The sequence below is a fragment of the Oncorhynchus masou genome, chromosome 23 (assembly GCF_036934945.1).
Source record: "Oncorhynchus masou masou isolate Uvic2021 chromosome 23, UVic_Omas_1.1, whole genome shotgun sequence".
Classification (NCBI taxonomy): Eukaryota; Metazoa; Chordata; class Actinopteri; order Salmoniformes; family Salmonidae; genus Oncorhynchus; species Oncorhynchus masou.
In genome coordinates, this window is record NC_088234.1 from 23,117,932 (window position 1) to 23,136,580 (window position 18,649).

Sequence of the window (18,649 nt, forward strand, 5' to 3'; positions counted from 1 at the left end):
CAAATAGACCTTACACTGCTGTCACTAGGGCAACCTAGGTGGGTATGCAAAGCTCTCTGGGAAAGATGTATTGGTTGTAAAGTTTTACTGCTAGCCGCGATTCTTAGTGCTATCCATCCCTACCCTAAATCCTAACCCCTACCCTAAGCCTATCCGTAACCATAACCCTTACCTTAACTGTGTTAAATTTCAACTTCAAATGGGGTGAGGTCAGAGTCGGGACTTCCCAAGGAATCCCATTCAGAGGCTCCCCCAACGTTCCACCGGCATAGTCCAATCCGCCAGATTGGACGTAAATCAAAGTGACCGCACATTAGGCAAAAGAAGGTGCATCAAATGAAGGTCTTAATTCCATGTCGGGAATTATTAAGATGATTTGTAATGAAAGTAGACTACGGATATAAATTAATTTGACACCTTTCAACACTAATAGAGTAGCAAACTTCTACTATTACATGAGATCCAAGCAGCAAGCTGTTGGGGTTGAAGACCCAGAGATCTATAAAAATGGGGCTGCATCTCAATTGTTTATACTTGATTCTTCATGCCCTCTCTCATTGCCTCCTTCTCAAAAGACAATGGAGGAAAAGATTGGAGGGGAGGAACATAAGGGCGACAGGTACCCTAGCGGTTAAGAATGTTGGGTCAGTAACCAGCGACTTTTCGGTTCGAACCCCCTAGCTGACTATGTGAAAAACACTAATTGCCCCTGTAAGTCACTCTGGAGAAGAGAGTCTGCTAAATTATGTCAATATAATCAAGAAAAAACAATTGAGACTTGCTCTGTACATGGATAAGATGCATTAAATGTGCTAGCTTTCAGCTATAAGCCCGCACAACTACCCATCATTGTTGCCCCATGTTATTCAAATGCACAACAGCGTCCTTGTCACTTTGTGACTAATATGCCAATTACATTTGACTCTGCAGCTTCCCGTCCTTGCTCCAGTTCATACTGTGCAGAGGGAAGGACTAGCTGGGACATTAATGCATATTTATTTTACAATAAACATGGGATTACACTTAGATTAATTTTAGCCAGAACGTCCACGCTGTTTTCTGTATTATCCAGCAGAGGAGGAAATGCCATTCAAATCCCCTCGACGCCAAGTAACATGAATTGCAAAATCTCCCAGTGTGATTCCGTGTGGCGTTATTGGAAAGGGTGACATTGCACCTTACGCTGAATTTATTAACCTCTGCCACTAATAACGTGCACCATATTCAGACCGCCGACTGACGTATCCTGCGGTTTAAGATTAAGTCACTCCAGCAGCTGCGGACGATATGTCAGGTGTCCGAGAACCTTTTTTTTCAGCGAGCCAATATCTTCTCCTCAATCTCTGAGTGGCAAAGAGAAGAAACATCCGGAGTGGGGTGGCATTTGCTGAAGAAAAAAACAGCCTGCAGTAAGGAGAGGGGAAGGGTGATGGGAGGGGGGGGGGGGTATTAGTGTGGGTAAGCTCGTCAAAACCCACAGGTGGGGGGTGGGGGGATGTGCGTGACTGCATCCGATTTGGAGAGGGAGAGATGAAAGGTGCACAAGAAAACAATGGCAAATTCAAAAGCAAGATGGGGAGTGAATATGAGATGGATCAGAAGGACAGGTTGAGAGGTAGGGGGAGGGTTAGCATGTGGCGGGTAGAGACTCGAGGCACAGCCAAATGGAATCCAGCTGCACTTTTGCATGATTACACAGAAAACATAATTTGCGTCGGGGAGCGCAATCCAAACATGCTTGGTGGATGGGTGTGGTTACTGACCAGAAAAACCTCCTGTCGCTGAGGGGGGATATTAGTGGTTTACCAGTGCTGCCCTGGAGATTTGCATATGTTAATTAACACCTAGCATTTCACAAACCATCAACTCATCAAAAATCACCAGAGGAAACAAGTGAAATAGGAGGACCACATGAATGCTCATCATTAGAATGCAGTGTAGGAGATTGAATAGACATGCAATCTTGCCCAGATGCATATTCATGGTTTCAAAGGAAACTTCTTTGAATTTGTGTTTAGTTTCAGGAAACGAGGCGCATGTCGCGCATCACTACCTCACAGGGGAGACAGTTTGGGGAAATCATTCTACCAAGCTAACCAAAGTCAGCCAGGTCTTGACTGTGGTTGTTAGGGCAGAACGTTCAGATCAAACCTAGAGTGTCAAGTGGTTGCTCTGAACGCTCCGAGAGTGAAACGATCTGAATTCATGAACAGACAATCTGACATCGCTTTGATTGTGCACTCTGAGCGCACTCTGACACTCCAGATTGAATTTACGAACACACCTGTAGTAGAAACCAGCCTTTAGTCTTGAAATCTTTGATTGTTTAGTACATGGCCTCACATGTGAATCCTCAAAGAGATGGGTGGGGCTAAGGCTTAACAGGGTGTGAACGATGCCGAAAGGGTTTAGACAAAGATGAGCTTTCCAGTAGATGTACAAAAACATACAAGGGCCATTTTCTCAAAAGTGAGGTTACAAGTTTATTTACTTTCCCATTGTTCCTCAACTGCACTGTATGATATACAATTTTCTAGCTCTGAGTTAGAAATGGTACAGAAATTTCAAATTTCACATTTTTCTACATAAGACCGAATCGAGCCGGTAGGTCACATTTATGCCAGGTCGGTTGAATCACTCGAAGAGGGGAACTTGATAGCAAGCTGGAAAATGTTGTTGGAATCTCCTGAATAAAATGTGTTTGTGATTTTCTGTGTTTTGGGGGTGAGTTTGAAGAAACAGTGCAGGGAATAGTCTTGTCATGATATTAGCAGCTGTTTGATCTGATGAGGAAGTGCATTGACTTGTCACATACCTGTGAGTGGTTCTTCTCTCGTCAAAACTCCTTACAAATCCAGTACATCACATCTCAGAGACTAGAACCATATATCCCATCCTAGAACAGAGAAAGACACCGGTTTTTGATTAGTTAAAAAAAAAGATATTCACAACATAGTTAAACGATTGAATCCATGACAATGTGGATGGTTAGGTTTATTTTGAAAATGCCATCATTATGATCCTCACAATCCTTACGATTATGCACATGAACATTTGCATGTATATGAGCCGTTTGTGTCTCTTCAACTGGCCATTAGAAGTTATTTCAAGTGTCTGAAGAGCTATTCAGGCAGAGAGGAAGAGGAAGAGAGAGGCCCAATTCAGTGGACAATCTGTCATCCTTACAAGCAGTTGGCATTTTTGTTGTTGTTTCGCCCACCAAACAAGGAATTTTTGTATGGAAATCAATGAGTTGCAAATTTGGTAAAAAAAAAAAAATCTATGGTTTATTCGCTATGTGAGGTTTATATGATCAAATATAAGTTGTTACGAGTGTACTGATACTGAGACGTGACACTTTATATCAGAGTTGTTGAGATGACGATGCATATCGATGGCATGAGGCTAGTAGCTTGTCAGTATATCCATAATCTTTGATTCAGGTCACATCAGCTTTTAATGACTGATTTATTAGGACTCAACAGGTCCCTTCTGATGGGAGCCGGACAACAATCCGGATTTAAATTGCATCAACACTGCAGTAAATATATATATATATAAGACACAGAATCTCTTACTCTTGCTCCATTTTAGCAGTCTCTCGCTCTCTCCCACTGTGCGTATCGCTGTCTCCATTTCTCTTATTGTCTCTAGAAATGCATCTAGGTTTGTCATTCTCTTCCTCTTCTTCGCTCTCTATCAATCTCGCTCTCTGCATCCCCTTTTTTGAAAAGGCTTCAGCTGTGAAGAGGTTGACCTTAATCACAGACAAATTATCATTTAGACAATTTATGAATATGACAATTCCTCTCGAATTAGTACTTCAGAAATGTGCATAATTGAAACAGAAATACACACCAATGACTTCTTTGTGTGTGCAACAAAAGAATGGGACAAAACATGTTGTCATCCTCTCCCTGAAATGATGGCTTGCTTTTTGCATTTACAGGGGCTGTGAAATGGATTCCCTTTAAAATGATCTTGATTAAATTTCATCCATCACAAACACAGCCAAGACACAAATGTCTGCAGATTGAGGCGACTGAAGTCCACACATCTGATTAGAATCGTAAATCATTCAAACAGTGTTTTGCACTAGCGCCGGCTATATAGCCGATTACAGAGTAATTTTCAGCCGGGTACTTTCCCAACTCAAATAAACTTGGTTACCTTTCGATTCGCTAGTCAGAAAAAAAGTCTGCGGATCCCGTGAAAATTAACAATATATATCTTCTAGCAATCTATTGATAGAGGCGCTTGTCAATCACAAAGAGCGATGGCAGAGAAACTGCTGGTATGACTGTAGTGATTGGTCTTTTCGGTGAGCCGACTCATTTGGCTCCGTTCACGTAAAATAGTAGGCTCATTTGGCTCCCAAACAGCTCTTATTATGTCAAAATGCTTATGTCGACCAACAACCATGAAATAATTGCAAATCCCCATATAAAAAGGTCAAAAAAAGGTAGGCTACCACTATGTCATATCGTTAAATTAACGATAAAAAAACAAAAACATAATTTAAGCACTGGTAAAAAAAAAAAAAAAAAAAAAAATCAGCGTGGACCAGATTGATGCGCTCTCCCCACTATTTATTGTTTCTACAAATTAGGATGAACCTAATTTAGATAATGATTTTGTAATTTATCTGCAGAGAAACGTATTTTTTTTTTACTTTCAAAAAACAAGTAGTGGTAGTAGTATGTAAATCAGGGAGACAAATGAACGGTTCTTTCACCGATGTGATTCGGTATCCCGACGTTAACCAAAAAGATCCCTAAGAAAAGAGCTGTTTGTTCGCAAACGGCCCATCGCTAGTCTGCTTTCGGTCCCGCCCGCCTCTCGGTACCTGGGTGTGTGCGCGCAGTGGTTGCAGTCGAATTTCAATGTGAGTGAATTTGCACTTCCCATATAACGTTAATGTGGTAACGATGAGTCGAAATCCACGAAGTCTATTGTTTTCTGGCACATTCATTTATGTTATTTTGCATGTCATTAGTCCGACATGGTCTGTTGGCCCTGGGTCAGTAAATACATATCAGTACAGTGGCTCATGTCGGGCCAGTAAGTATCCTTTCAGTGCATTTTTGCATTCCATTTCAATATTTACCTGCTCTGTCGCAGTCAACAATTGAAGACTACAAGCGTAGGTTAAATATCATGCTATCTGTACTTGACCATTATGATTGACCATTCATTTTTTAAGCACCACCATGCTCCCGCGAGTCAACTTTTTCATTGAGAAAAAGTTAATGTTGGACCCTGGCGTTTCATATGCAGTCACGGAGTGGTGGCTTATAGGCTATTTACTGTGCTTTAATTGACGAACAGCAAGCTTGACTGATTTATATAAAGGTGTCAATCTCATACAGTGCCTTCAGAACGTATTAACACCCCTCGACATTTTCCACATTTTGATGTGCTACAGCCTGAATGTGTAAATATTACATTGAGATTTTGTGCCAATGATCTCCACACAATACCCCACAATGCCAAAGTGGAATTTAGTTTTTATACATTTGTATTAATTAATACAAAAATGTAAAGCTGAAATGTATTGTCATTAAATATTCAACCACTTTGTAATGGCAAGCATCAAAACGTTCAGGATTAAAAATGATCTTAATAAATCACATAAATTGCATGTACTCACTGTGTGTGCAATAATAGTGTTTTAACATGATTTTTGAATCACTACCTCATCTCTGTACCCCACACATACAATTATCTGTAATGTCCCTCAGTCGAGCAGTGAATTTCAGATTCAACCACAAAGACCAGGTTTTTTTTTTCAATCCTCGCAATGAAGGGCATCCATTGGTAGATGGCAAAACATTTTTACAAATAAAAATAAAATGACACTGAATATCCCTTTAAGCATGGTGAAATGTTTAACTACGCTTTGGATGGTGTATCAATGCACCCATTGATTAAAGATACAGGTGTCCTTCCGAACTCAGTTTGCCCTGGGAAGAAGGAAACTGCTCAGGGATCATTTTTAAACCGATTCAGTTTGATGGCTGTGATCAGAGAAAATGTAGTATAAATCAAAACATTGCAGTTACTCCACAATACTAACCTAAATGACAAGAGTGAAAAGAAGGAAGCCTGTACAGAATAAAGATATTCCAAAACATGCATCCTGTTTGCAACAATGCTCTTAAGTAATACTCAAAATAATGTGTCAAAGAAATTTACTTTTTGTCCTGAATACAAAGCGTTATGTTTGGGACAAATCCACCACAACACTGAGTACCATGCTTCATATTTTTAAGCATGGTGGTGGCTGCATCATGTTATGGGTATTCTTGTCATTGTCAAGGACTAGGGAGCTTTTTAGGGAAAACATTTACGGAATACAGCTATAAGCACAGGCAAAATTCTAGAGGAAAACATGGTTCAGTCTGCTTTCCGACAGACACTGGGAGACAAATTCGCCTTTCAACAGGACAATAACCTAAAACTCATGGCCAAATATACAGTATATACAGTATATTCGGAAAGTATTCAAGACCCCTTGTCTTTTTCCACATTATGTTACATTACAGCCTAATGTTAAAATTCATTAGGGTCATTGTCCTCCTGGAAGGTGAACAGTCACCCCAGTCTTATGTCCTGAGCGTTCTGGAGCAGGTTTTCATCAAGGATCTATCTGTGCTTTGCTCTGTTCATCTTTCCCTTAATCCTGACTAGTCTCCCAGTCCCTGCCACTAAAAACATCCCCACAGCATAATGCTGCCACCACCATCACTGTAGGGATGGTATTGGCCAGGTGATGAACGGTGCCTGGTTTCCTCAAGACGTGACGTTTTTCATTCAGGCTTAGTTTGGCGGAAGAGAGTCTTGGTTGTTCTAAACTTCTTCCATTTAAGAATGATGGAGGCCACTGTGTTCTTAGGGACCTTAAAATGCTGCAGAAATGTATTGGTACCCTTCCCCAGATCTGTGCCTTGACACAATCCTGTCTCAGAGCTCTATATACAATTCCTTTGACGTCATGGCTTGGTTTTTGCTCTGACATGCACTGTCAACTGTAAGACCTTATATAGACAGGCAGGTGCCTTTCCAAATCATGTCCAATCTATTTAATTTACCACAGGTGGACTCCAATCAAGGTGAAGAAACATCAAGGATGATCAATGAAAACAGGATGCACCGGAGCTCAATTTCGAGTCTCATTTGAAAGGGTATGAATACTAACATAAATAAGGTATGTTTCTTATTTTTAATACATTAGCGAAAATGTCTAAAAAACTGTTTTGAGTTTGTTATTATGGGTTATTGTGTGTAGATTGAGGAACATTTGTATTTAATCAATATTAGAATAAAGCCGAAGCATAACAAAATGTTGAAAAAGTGAAGGGATCTGTTTTCTCTCTGAATGCACTGTATACACAAACGTATGTAGATACCCCTTCAAATTAATGGATTCAGCTATTTAAGCCACACCCGTTGCTTACAGGTGTATAAAATCTAGCACACAGCCATGCAATCTCCATAGACAAACATTGGCAGTAGAATGGCCTTACTGAGTCAACTATAAGTGCCGTTATTGTGAAGTGGAAATGTCTAGGAGCAGCAAAGACTCAACCGCAAAGTAGTAGGCCACACAAGCTCACAGAACAGGACTGCAGAGTGCTGAAGTGCGCAAAAAAACATCTGTCCTTGGTTGAAACACACACTATTGAGTTCCAAACAGCCTCTGGAAGCAACGTCAGCACTGTTCTTCAGGAGCTTCATGAAATGGGTTTCCGTGGACGAGCAGCCGTACATAAGCTTAAGATCACAATACCAAGTATCTTCTGGAATGGTGTGACGTTTGCCGCCATTGGACTCTGGAGCAGTGGAAATGCATTCTCTGGAGTTATGAATCACGCTTCACCATCTGGCAGTTTGATGGACAAATATGTGTTTGGCGGATGCCAGGAAAATGCAACCTGCCACAATGCATGGTGCCAACTATAAAATTTGGTGGAGGAAGAATAATGGCCTGTGGCTGGTTTTCATGGTTCGGGCTAGGCCTCTTAGTTCCAGTGAAGGGAAATTGTATCACCTTACAATGGTATTCTAGACGATTCCATGCTTCCAACTTTGTGGTAGGCCCTTTCCTTTTTCAGCATGACAATGCCACCATGCACAAAGCGAGGTCCATACAGAAATGGTTTGTCAAAATTGGTGTGGAAGAACTTGACTGGCCTGCACAGAGCCCTGTCCTCAACCCCATCGAACACCTTTGGGATGAACTGGAACGCTGACTGCGAGCCAGGCCTAATCGCCCAACATCAGTGCCCAACCTCACTAATGCTCGTGACAATGTAAAAAGTCCTGCAAGCAATACTCCAACATCTAGTGGAAAGTTGTCCCCGTAGTAGAGGCTGTGAAAGCATCAAAATGGAGAACCAACTCCATATGGTTGCCCATGATTTTGGAATGAGATTTTTGATGAGCATGTGTACATACTTTTGGTCATGTAGTGTAGTTGTAGCTTGTTTACCAAGCTGACATTACAGTTTTGACTGCAAATTGGCTTGAAAATCTATGGCAAGACTTAAATGGCTGTCTAGCAATGATCAACAACCAACTTAGCAGAGCTTGAAGATTAAAAAAAAATAACAAAATGGGTAAATATTGTACAATCTAGTTGTGCAAAGCTCTTAGACTCAACACTGTAATCGTTGCCAAAAGTTATTCTAACATGTATTGACTAGGGGTTTGAATAGTATTTTGTATGAATCAAAAACATTTTTAGAATTTTTCTACTTTGAAAGTATTTTGTGTAGAACGTTGCACATTTTTTATTCATCCATTTTAATCCAGGTTTGTAACAAATTGTGGAAAAAGTAAAAAGGGGTGTGAATACCTTGAAGGAACTGTGTATCCTTGCCATTCATAAAATCATACAACAGTTGTCTGTGGTATCGCATCCAGACAACTAAACATCTGATTTATGTTTTCTATATGAAGTTCATCAGGACGTGCCAGACAATGACATCAAAGTGAGTGACTCATCAGGAGCCTACTGAATTGCATCAGTTAGAGAGCTGTTGATTTGGTTCCCCTAATTTGCATACTGGTAGTCTTTTTGGCTTTGATCTGCAGATACATTTTGAAAACAGTTGATGAAGATGGTGAATCCTCCTCACTGCAGGAACAATAAGTAGGCTAGCGGGGTAATAGCCTCGCTCTCGTCCAAAATATATATAAGAAAACAGATTTGAATAGTTTAAAAAAAAAGATACTTGTGGTATTTTCAAAGATATTGATTTAATCAAAGTGTTGACAAAGGAGTGGGCAACTGTTGCTTTCTGTGTAGCAAAGCCCATGTTAACCTACTTCATTCTTCTATCATACCTGTATTGCTGAGAAAATGGCTCTTTAAAAGGAAGCTAGAAGCCTTCAGATGTCAGCAGACTCTTACGGGATTCTTTAAAGGCCCAGTGCAGTCAAAATGAAGTTGTTTGTGTGTGTTATATCATATTGTACAGTAGTTGATGAAACTAGCACTGTAAACATTTTATGTCCTGATAGTTGCTGCTTGAAAATACAATCTAGCATTAGAATGTACCATAGTCCACCAAATTGGAGTTGTTCGGGCAAAAAAATGTCTTCACACAATCTGACCCAACGTTAGGAAACAAGTCTCGTCATTACGTCCAAGCGGGGGTTGTTGTTCGATTGGCAGACGCCATAGCTCAATCTGGAGAACTAGGCTGGTGGTCAGACAGACATAGCATCTGTCAGTTATTTGGAGGCCCGGGGGGGGGTTGGAAAAGCTCCGCCATATTACACCAATCCCCTCCAGAATGAGTTTTTCACAATGGGAACAAGCCGAATTACAAAGCATTATGTTCACATTGGAGTTAACATCTCAATTGAAAATGGTATAACAAGTCCAGTATTGTACATTTACATTTGTTATTTATCCAGAGCCACTTACAGTAGTGCACTTTTTCATACTGGTTCCCCATGGGAATTGAACCCACCACTCTGAAGTTGCAAGCGCCATGCTCTACCAACTGAGCCGCATGGGACCGGACCTGGTACACCTGAACTATGAAGAAAAGAAACTCAGCACACTGGTGATCTTGATGCTCCATATGCAGATGTAATGGATTCTTATACAAATGTTTGTCTTAGAAATGAATCTGTTTTTTTTTCTCCTTATAACACTTCTTCCACGCCTCTTTTTCTTATAATTCTGTATCTCAGCTACACATTCTGAGCGGAGGTGTTTTCACAGATAAATGTTGGATTTGTTCCACTACTTTCAGTGGGGCAGAAGTGGTGGTGGCCACTGGGGATAAGAGCTTCCAAAACCTCTTCAATGGGTTGTGAAACAGAGGCCTTTCATTACTGACAAACAGGTGTTTGAGATGATGTTGTTGCCTTACTGTGGGGCGTTTTCACTGGAGAACACACATTCATCTCATTGTCGTTCTGACTAAAGTGTATCGCCCTAGCCTGCTGGAAAGACACATTTTTGTTGAAAAGACAAAACAAAGGAAAACATTTGAAGATCACTGGGTACTCCAAACCAGAGGGTGCTGTGGGAGAATGTTGCCCCACCCTGTGCCCGAGCCACTATTCATCTGGGTTACTCACGGTTCAAATCAACGTCAACCAAAATAAAACTCATTAGCTTTAACCTCGCGTTCTTTCAAAACTCTACCGTTTGTTGTCATTGAATCAGCTTCAGTGCATTGAAGGTAGAGCAAGTGTATCAGCAAATGTACGGACATTGAATGTGGCTTCAAGTGTGCGTCCAAGGGCACAGCCATTGTACAACACAAGGGGTCATCACATCAACATTCTTAACAGGCCCCTATACCGTCGACTAAATAGAAGTGAAAAGAAAAACATAAGAGAGCGAAAGAGCACATGTTTACCGCTTGATTAATGCAGGGCGACGGACGGCCTGTGGCGTAGCCGCACAAGTGAGAACACAAAAGGGACGACCCTTGCGGTCCCTGGAGTGTATGAAAGAACAACTTACTTTATTAGTGAAGTGAAAAATGTCAGGGGTTGGACAGGAAGTCGTAGGACTAATCTATTGTTGCCCGCCGCTGACCCAAACACCCATGTTACTGGTGTGGTGTTACTAGCGACACATTAGCAACAAAAAGTGGTAATGGCTGAACCTCATCTCTCGACTCATGACCCAGGGGTTATTACAGGCCAGAAAACAGCCAGAGGCTATGTGGAAGAGGTTAATGTAGACTAAATGTGATTGAAGTGTCTTGTTTATGAATAGGACCATCTTGGATAATACTCAAAGTGCTCAACTGATATTGTGTATACTAAGAAGTAGAGAAGCCATGGCAGTTTTGTCCATAATTTAAATAAATACTAGCCAACTTATTCATACAAACATTACTGTTGCCAAAAACTAGTCTGCAAACATTACTCATAGTAGCCTATATGACAACAGGCATGCAATTACTGTCAACACTAACACACAGCAATACTACCACAAATATATACAAATACACTGAGTGTACAAAATATTAGTAACACCTACTGACCAGGAGAATCAAGGTGAAAGCTGTGATTCCTTATTGATGAACACCTGTTAAAGCCACTTCAAATCAGTGTAGATGAAGGGGAGGAGACTGGTTAAAGCAGGATTTTTAAGCCTTGAGACATGAATTGTGTATGTGTGCCATTCAGAGGGTGAATGGACAAAATATTTGAGTTGTTTTGAACAGGGTATGGTAGTAGGTGCCAGGCGCACCAGTTTGAGTGTGTCAAGAACTGCAACGCTGCTGGGTTTTTCACACTCAACAGTTTCCTGTGTGTTTCAAGAATGGTCCATCACCCAAAGGACATACAACTTGACAACTTTGGGAAGCATTTGAGTCACAATGGGCTGGGATCCCTGGTCTAAAGAAACATGATATGAAGAAAATGTAGTCTATTTCAGAAGAACAGAATAGTATACTCAGAGTTGTCCTTATGTTAGGACCTGATCCGGCTATGCTAAATGGCTGTGGGCTACACTAGTTCATTTAACAGACAAGATTTGCTTAGAAATCTGTAGCATTATTTTATAGTATGAAGAATACAATTGAACATAGCTGAATAAAATAGAAAGGATATTTTCTCCAAACTATTTGAGGGATTGCGCACATGCATATATTCTGTGTTGAGCAGTTTTTTTTAAAAGGTACTCCTACATGCTTAATTTAGAGTTATTAATGTTACTTTAGTTGTTCTACAAACGTTGGGCTATATGTTTGGATTTTTAATACATTGTAAGGCTGCATGATGCCACTAATGATGATTTGAAAGAAGTAGCTTGAAAAGGCATGAGCTCTTTAGTTTTTTTCACAATTTCACAATTTGACAAGCACTTGATAAAATGTCCCAATTTCACGGCGGCATCCCCTTTGTGTGGCCGTACTGCACCCTAAAAAAATCCATGCCTTTTGCGGCTAGTGGTCTTTGTGCCCTTCTCCCTGACTAATGCACGCTCCATCACGTGACCGGGTCTTTCTCATAGGCTAGAAGTGAAGACACCCACATCAGGGATGCAACTGCGTGCGTCCTTATCCAATTCCGAGGTACATATTGAAGATATTGGAAGAACTGTTCACATTTAATTTGTCAGACAACAAGATGCGTATGCATAACGAACAGCAAAAGCACTAGCCTATGTCAATTTACTATCCTCCATAGTACAAAGGTAGACCTATTTGATTCTGTAAGATAAATAATTATTCAAAATATAGTCTGGGACAGTTGTGGGATGCGATAGATCCAAAATTAATACAACCACAAGCATCAATTTTTTTATACTCAATGTGGCTGATGGAACAGATTAGAACGTTTAGCTTAAAATGTTGATAAACTATTAGGCTATTTCTTCACATTATAAGAGCAGCAATGCACACATGGTAGTAGCCTATAAGCATGAATGTTCTATTAGTGGGAAATCACCATTTTCAAAGCAGATGCGATTATGCATGTAATGCTTTTATTATAAAGGTGCATTTTTATGGTGAAAATTATCTTCCCCAAATTTGAAACTTACACACTGCTTATGTATGCCAGTTAGGCTCTACATCACATGTAACGCGGATTCATGTGTGTAATTTTAAGAAATTATTTGGCCAATTTAGATGCGATACAAACCTTATTAGGACATATAGGCCTATGGGCTAGGCTACATGAGGTTTGCAACTATGATTTGAAAAAAATTGGCTTTGTTTCTTATGCTGGGCATCATCAAGTGATAGGCTAATATTGTCACCCATCAGCCTATTCTTGATTTAATCTCATCTTTACATGTACTAAATAATATAGGTGTGAAAAACTCAGCAAAAAAAGAAACGTCCTTTCACTGTCAACTGCGTTTATTTTCAGCAGACTTAACATGTGTTCAGGGGCGGCAGGGTAGCCTAGTGGTTAGAGCGTTGGACTAGTAACCGGAAGGTTGCAAGTTCAAACCCCCGAGCTGACAAGGTACAAATCTGTCGTTCTGCCCCTGAACAGGCAGTTAACCCACTGTTCCTAGGCCGTCATTGAAAATAAGAATTTGTTCTTAACTGACTTGCCTGGTTAAATAAAAGGTAAAAAAAGTGTGTACATATTTGTATGACCATAACAAGATTAAACAACTGTGATGTAAACTGAACAAGTTCCACAGACATGTGACTAACAGAAATTGAATAATGGGTCCCTGATCAAAGGGAGGTCAAAATCTAAAGTAACACGCCAGTATCTGGTGTGGCCACCAGCTGCATTAAGTACTGCAGTGCATCTCCTCCTCATGGACAGCACCAGATTTGCCAGTTCTTGCTGTGAGATGCTACCCCACTCTTCCACCAAGGCACCTGTAAGTTCCCGGACATATCTGGGGGGGAATGGCCCTTGTCCTCACCTCACAGATTGATATCCGGGCTCTTCTCTGGCCATGGCAGAACACTGACATACCTGTCTACCAGGAAATCATGCACAGAACGAGCAGTATGGCTTGTGGCATTATCATGCTGGAGGGTCATGTCAGGATGATTCTGCAGGAAGGGTACCACATGAGGGAGGAGAATGTCTTCCCCATAACGCAGAGCGTTCAGATTGCCTGCAATGACAACAAGCTCAGTCCAATGATGCTGTGACACACCGCCCCAGACCATGACGGACCCTCCACCTCTAAATCGATCCCGCTCCAGAGTAAAGGCCTCGGTGTAACGCTCATTCCTTCGACGATAAATGCAAACCATCACCCCATGTAAGACAAAACTGCCACTCGTTAGTGAAGAGCACTTTTTGCCAGTCCTGTCTGGTCCAGCGACGGTGGGTTTGTGCCCATAGGCGACGTTGTTTCCGGTGATGTCTGATGAGGACCTGCCTTACAACAGGCCTACAAGCCCTCAGTCCAGCCTCTCTCAGCCTATTGCTGACAGTCTGAGCACTGATGGAGGGATTGTGCATTCCTGGTGTAACTTGGGCAGTTGTTGCCATCCTGTATCTGTCCCATAGGTGTGATGTTCGGATGTACCGATCCTGTGCAGGTGTTGTTACACGTGGTCTGCCACTGCGAGGACGATCAGCTGTCCGTCCTGTCTCCCTGTAGCGCTGTCTTAGGCGTCTCACAGTATGGACATTGCAATTTATTGCCCTTGCTACATCTGCAGTCCTCATGTCTCCTTGCAGCATGCCTAAGGCACATTCACACAGATGAGCAGGGCATCTTTCTTTTGGTGTTTTTCAGAGTCGGTAGAAAGGCCTCTTTAGTGCCCTAAGTTTTCATAACTGTGACGTTAATTGCCTACCGTCTGTAAGCTGTTAGTGTCTTAACGACCATTCCACAGGTGCATGTTCATTAATTGTTTATGGTTCATTGAACAAGCATGGGAAACAGTGTTTAAACCCTTTCAAATTTAGATCTGTGAAGTTATTTGGATTTTTACGAATTATCTTTGAAAGACAGGGTCCTGAAAAAGAAACGTTTCTTTTGTTGCTGAGTTTATATTTCGAATGGACAATTAATCATGCAACGGTCTCGAAACAGTGGCAGCAGGGGAAAAAATACATGTCATCTATTCACTTATATAGTTAATGGAGGTCGCTTTTCCCCATGGTTTATTTTCATGCCAGCCAGGTAGGCTATACTCTTGTTGTAAATATAAGCAATTTGCTTAATATTAGGGAAGTTGAGAAATAAATATCGTAGGCCTAGCCTATAGAAAGCTGATCCTCCTCTTTTTAATAGAGGCCATCACTCTGTTCTCTCGTGCAACTGCATAGCCTATTGAAATGTTGCGCAACATGAGCTCATGGACACTCACGAAGTGTTTGATTAGATTTTCAAATAAATTTGCCTTTAAGACATAGTGATTAGAGGGACAATTGAGTCCTGAGTACCATGTCGTTACCAAGTTTGGTAGGCTACTAATGACCATCTGCAGCATCAGAGCTTGGAGAAGCCTAATTACAGTGACTAAACAATCACGTGGAATTTGACTGCCTTCATGACAACCGGTGTGGCTGTAATACAGTCACCGCAACAGCCCTAGTCCATCCTCGACGAATTGAGGCTATCCAGGTCTGTGCCCAAACAATTCGAGCTACTATTTTTAAAAACCCACATTTCCAGAAACAAGTCTCTCACCATTGTCACTTGTTATAAACCCCCTTCAGCCCCCAGCTGTGCCCTGGACGCCATATGTGAATTGATTGCCCCCCCCATGTATCTTCAGAGTTCATACTGTTAGGTGACCTATACTGGGACATGCTTAACACCCCAGCCATCCTAAAAATCAAAGCTAGATGCCCTCAATCTCACACAAATTATCAAGGAAGCTACCAGGTACAACCCTAAATCCGTAACCATGGGCACCCTCTTAGATATCTTAACTTGCCCTCTAAATATACCTCTGCTGTCTTCAACGAGGATCTCAGAGATCACTGCCTCATTGCCTGCGTGCATAATGGGTCCGCGGTGAAACGACCACCCCTCATCACTGTCAAACGCTCCCTAAACACTTCAGTGAACAGGCCTTTCTAATCAACCTGGACCGGGTATCCTTGAAGGATATTGACCTCATCCCGTCAGTTGAGGATGCCTGGTTGCTCTTTTAAAAGTGTTTTCCTCACCATCTTAAATAAGCATGCTCCATTCAAAAAATGTAGAACTAAGAACAGATATAGCCCTTGGTTCACCCCAGATTTGACTGGCCTTGACCAGCACAAAAACATCCTGTGGCGTTCTGCATTAGCATCGAATAGCCCCTGAGATATACACATTTTTCAGGGATGTCAGGAACCAATTTAAATCAGTCAGTTATGAAAACGAAGGCTAGCTTTTTCAAACAGAAATTTGCATCCTGTAGCACTAATTCCAAAAAGTTTTGGGACACTGTAAAGTCCATGGAGAATAAGAGCACCTCCTCTCAGCTGCCCACTGCACTGAGGATAGGAAACACTGATAAATCTACAATAATCAATCATTTCAATAAGCATTTCTCTACGTCTGGCCATGCTTTCCACCTGGCTACCCCTACCCCGGCCAACATCTCAGCACCCCCTGCAGCTACTTGCCCAAGCCCCCCCACTTCTCCTTTACCCAAATCCAGACAGCTGATGTTCTGAAAGTGCTGCAAAATCTGGATCACTACAAATCGGCTGGGACAGACAATTTGGACCCTGTCTTTCTAAAAGTATCCCCCAAAATTGTTGCAACCCCTATTACTAGCCTGTTCATCCTCTCTTTCGTATCAACTGAGATCCCCAAAGATTGTACAGCTGCCTCTTCAAAGGGGGAGACTCTCTAGACCCAAACTGTTGTAGACCTATATCCATCCTGCCCTGCCTTTCTAAAATCTTCAAATGCCAAGTTAACAAACAGATCACTGACCATTTCGAATCCCACTGTACCGTCTCCACTATGCAAGATGGTCATGGGTGCACCTCAGCCACGCTCAAGGTCCTAAACGATATCATAACCGCCATCAATAAAAGACAGTACTGTGCAGAAGTCTTCATTGACCTGGCCAAGGCTTTCGACTCTGTCAATCACGGCATTCTTATCAGCAGACTCAATAGCCTTGGCTTCTCAAATGACTGCCTCACCTGATTCACCAACTACTGTTTTGTTCAGTGTGTCAAATCGGAGGGCCTGTTGTCCGGACCACTGGCAGTCTCTATGGAGGTACCACAGGGTTCAATTCTCGGGCCGACTCTATTCTCTGTATATATCAATGATTTTGCTCTTGCTGCTGGTGATTCTCTGATCCACCTCTACGCAGACGACACCATTCTGTATACTTCTGGCCCTTCAACTGCTTTCAAAATGCTAGTAAAACTAAGTGCATGCTCTTCAACCAATTGCTGCCCGCACCCTCCCTCCCGGTTAGCATCACTACTCTGGACGGTTCTGACTTAGAATATGTGGACAACTACAAATACCTAGGTGTAAATAGCACATCCAAACTACCTCCATCCCCATATTGTTACTTATCCTCTTGCTCTTTTGCACCAAAGTATCTCTACTTCCACATCATCATCTGCACATCTATCACTCCAGTGTTAATGCCAAATTGTCATTATTTTGTCTCTATGGCCTATTTATTGCCTTACCTGCCTACTCTTCTACATTTGCACACACTGTACATATATATTTCTATTTGTTTGTGTTATTGACTGTTTGTTTATGTGTAACTCTGTTGTTTTTATCACACTGCTTTTCTTTATCTTGGCCAGGTTGCAGTTGTAAATGAGAACCTGTTCTCAACTGGCCTACCTGGATAAATAAAATGCGGAGAAAAAAAGAAAAAAAAAATTTTTTTTTTTTTTTTAAAGAGGCTGTTCTGAAGGCCAAAAGGGGGTGCAACTCAATATTAGGAAGGTGTTTGTAATGTTTTGTACACAGTGTATATTCCAGTGCAAAATTTTATTCCAGTCATCCTCAGCAGATCAAAGATTTTGTGCTGAGTCAGTCTAGGGGTGTTCGCAGAGGCTATCATTAGGAGTCAATGGAGGAGGACACACACACTATGCATGAGGAGCATCTGGACCCAAGGGTCAAATTAAATGCAGGCAAGCTGATAAATGACTGTGACTGTTTGATGACCCAGACCAGAGGAAGTGCAGGCAGGTTATGTATTTAAATGTGCTTTCTTGCCTTCTTTTGTGCACCCTTGTTCTCTTCCTCACTCACTCCATCTTTCTTTCCCCTTCAACTGCATAATCTTATCACACCTTTCTCTCCATCCCTCCCTTCTCTCTATCCTCCCTCTGCATCTTCCCATCTTTATTTCTCTCTAGCGTCAACCGCTCATTCGCTCTCCCTCCCTCCCTCAATTCTCTCTCTCTCTCTGAGTCCCATCTTTATCCTCTTATTCTCTCCCTTCTGTCTCACGGTCTCCATGACAATGAGGGGAGGTGGAGAAGGGTGTACATCCAACACCTCCAACCTTTTAACTACTCTGCTGGAGGCTTCCACATGCCTGTGCTCTAATTGGCCTTATTAGCGAACTAAGGAACCTTAAGCTATGTGATGTGTGTGTGTGTGCGCGTGTGTGTATGACAGAAAGCAAGAGAGCGAGCTTGGGTTAAAAATGAGTAGGCACGTGTGCATCCAGTGTTTAGACATGCAGGGGTGCAGACTCCGGTCCCCTGTGGGTCCCATGGCTGATCGATAAAGCATTGAGGC

General features: G+C 41.8%; 1 protein-coding gene across 1 annotated transcript in view; it reads right to left on the minus strand.

Moving 5' to 3' along the window:
- The window catches only part of LOC135510600 (adhesion G protein-coupled receptor L3-like), a 355,347-nt gene that overhangs the window by 293,631 nt on the left and 43,067 nt on the right, over positions 1–18,649 (minus strand). The window contains 1 exon segment of the mRNA XM_064931641.1: positions 2,816–2,896. The gene's annotated coding sequence lies outside the window, so the exon portion shown is untranslated.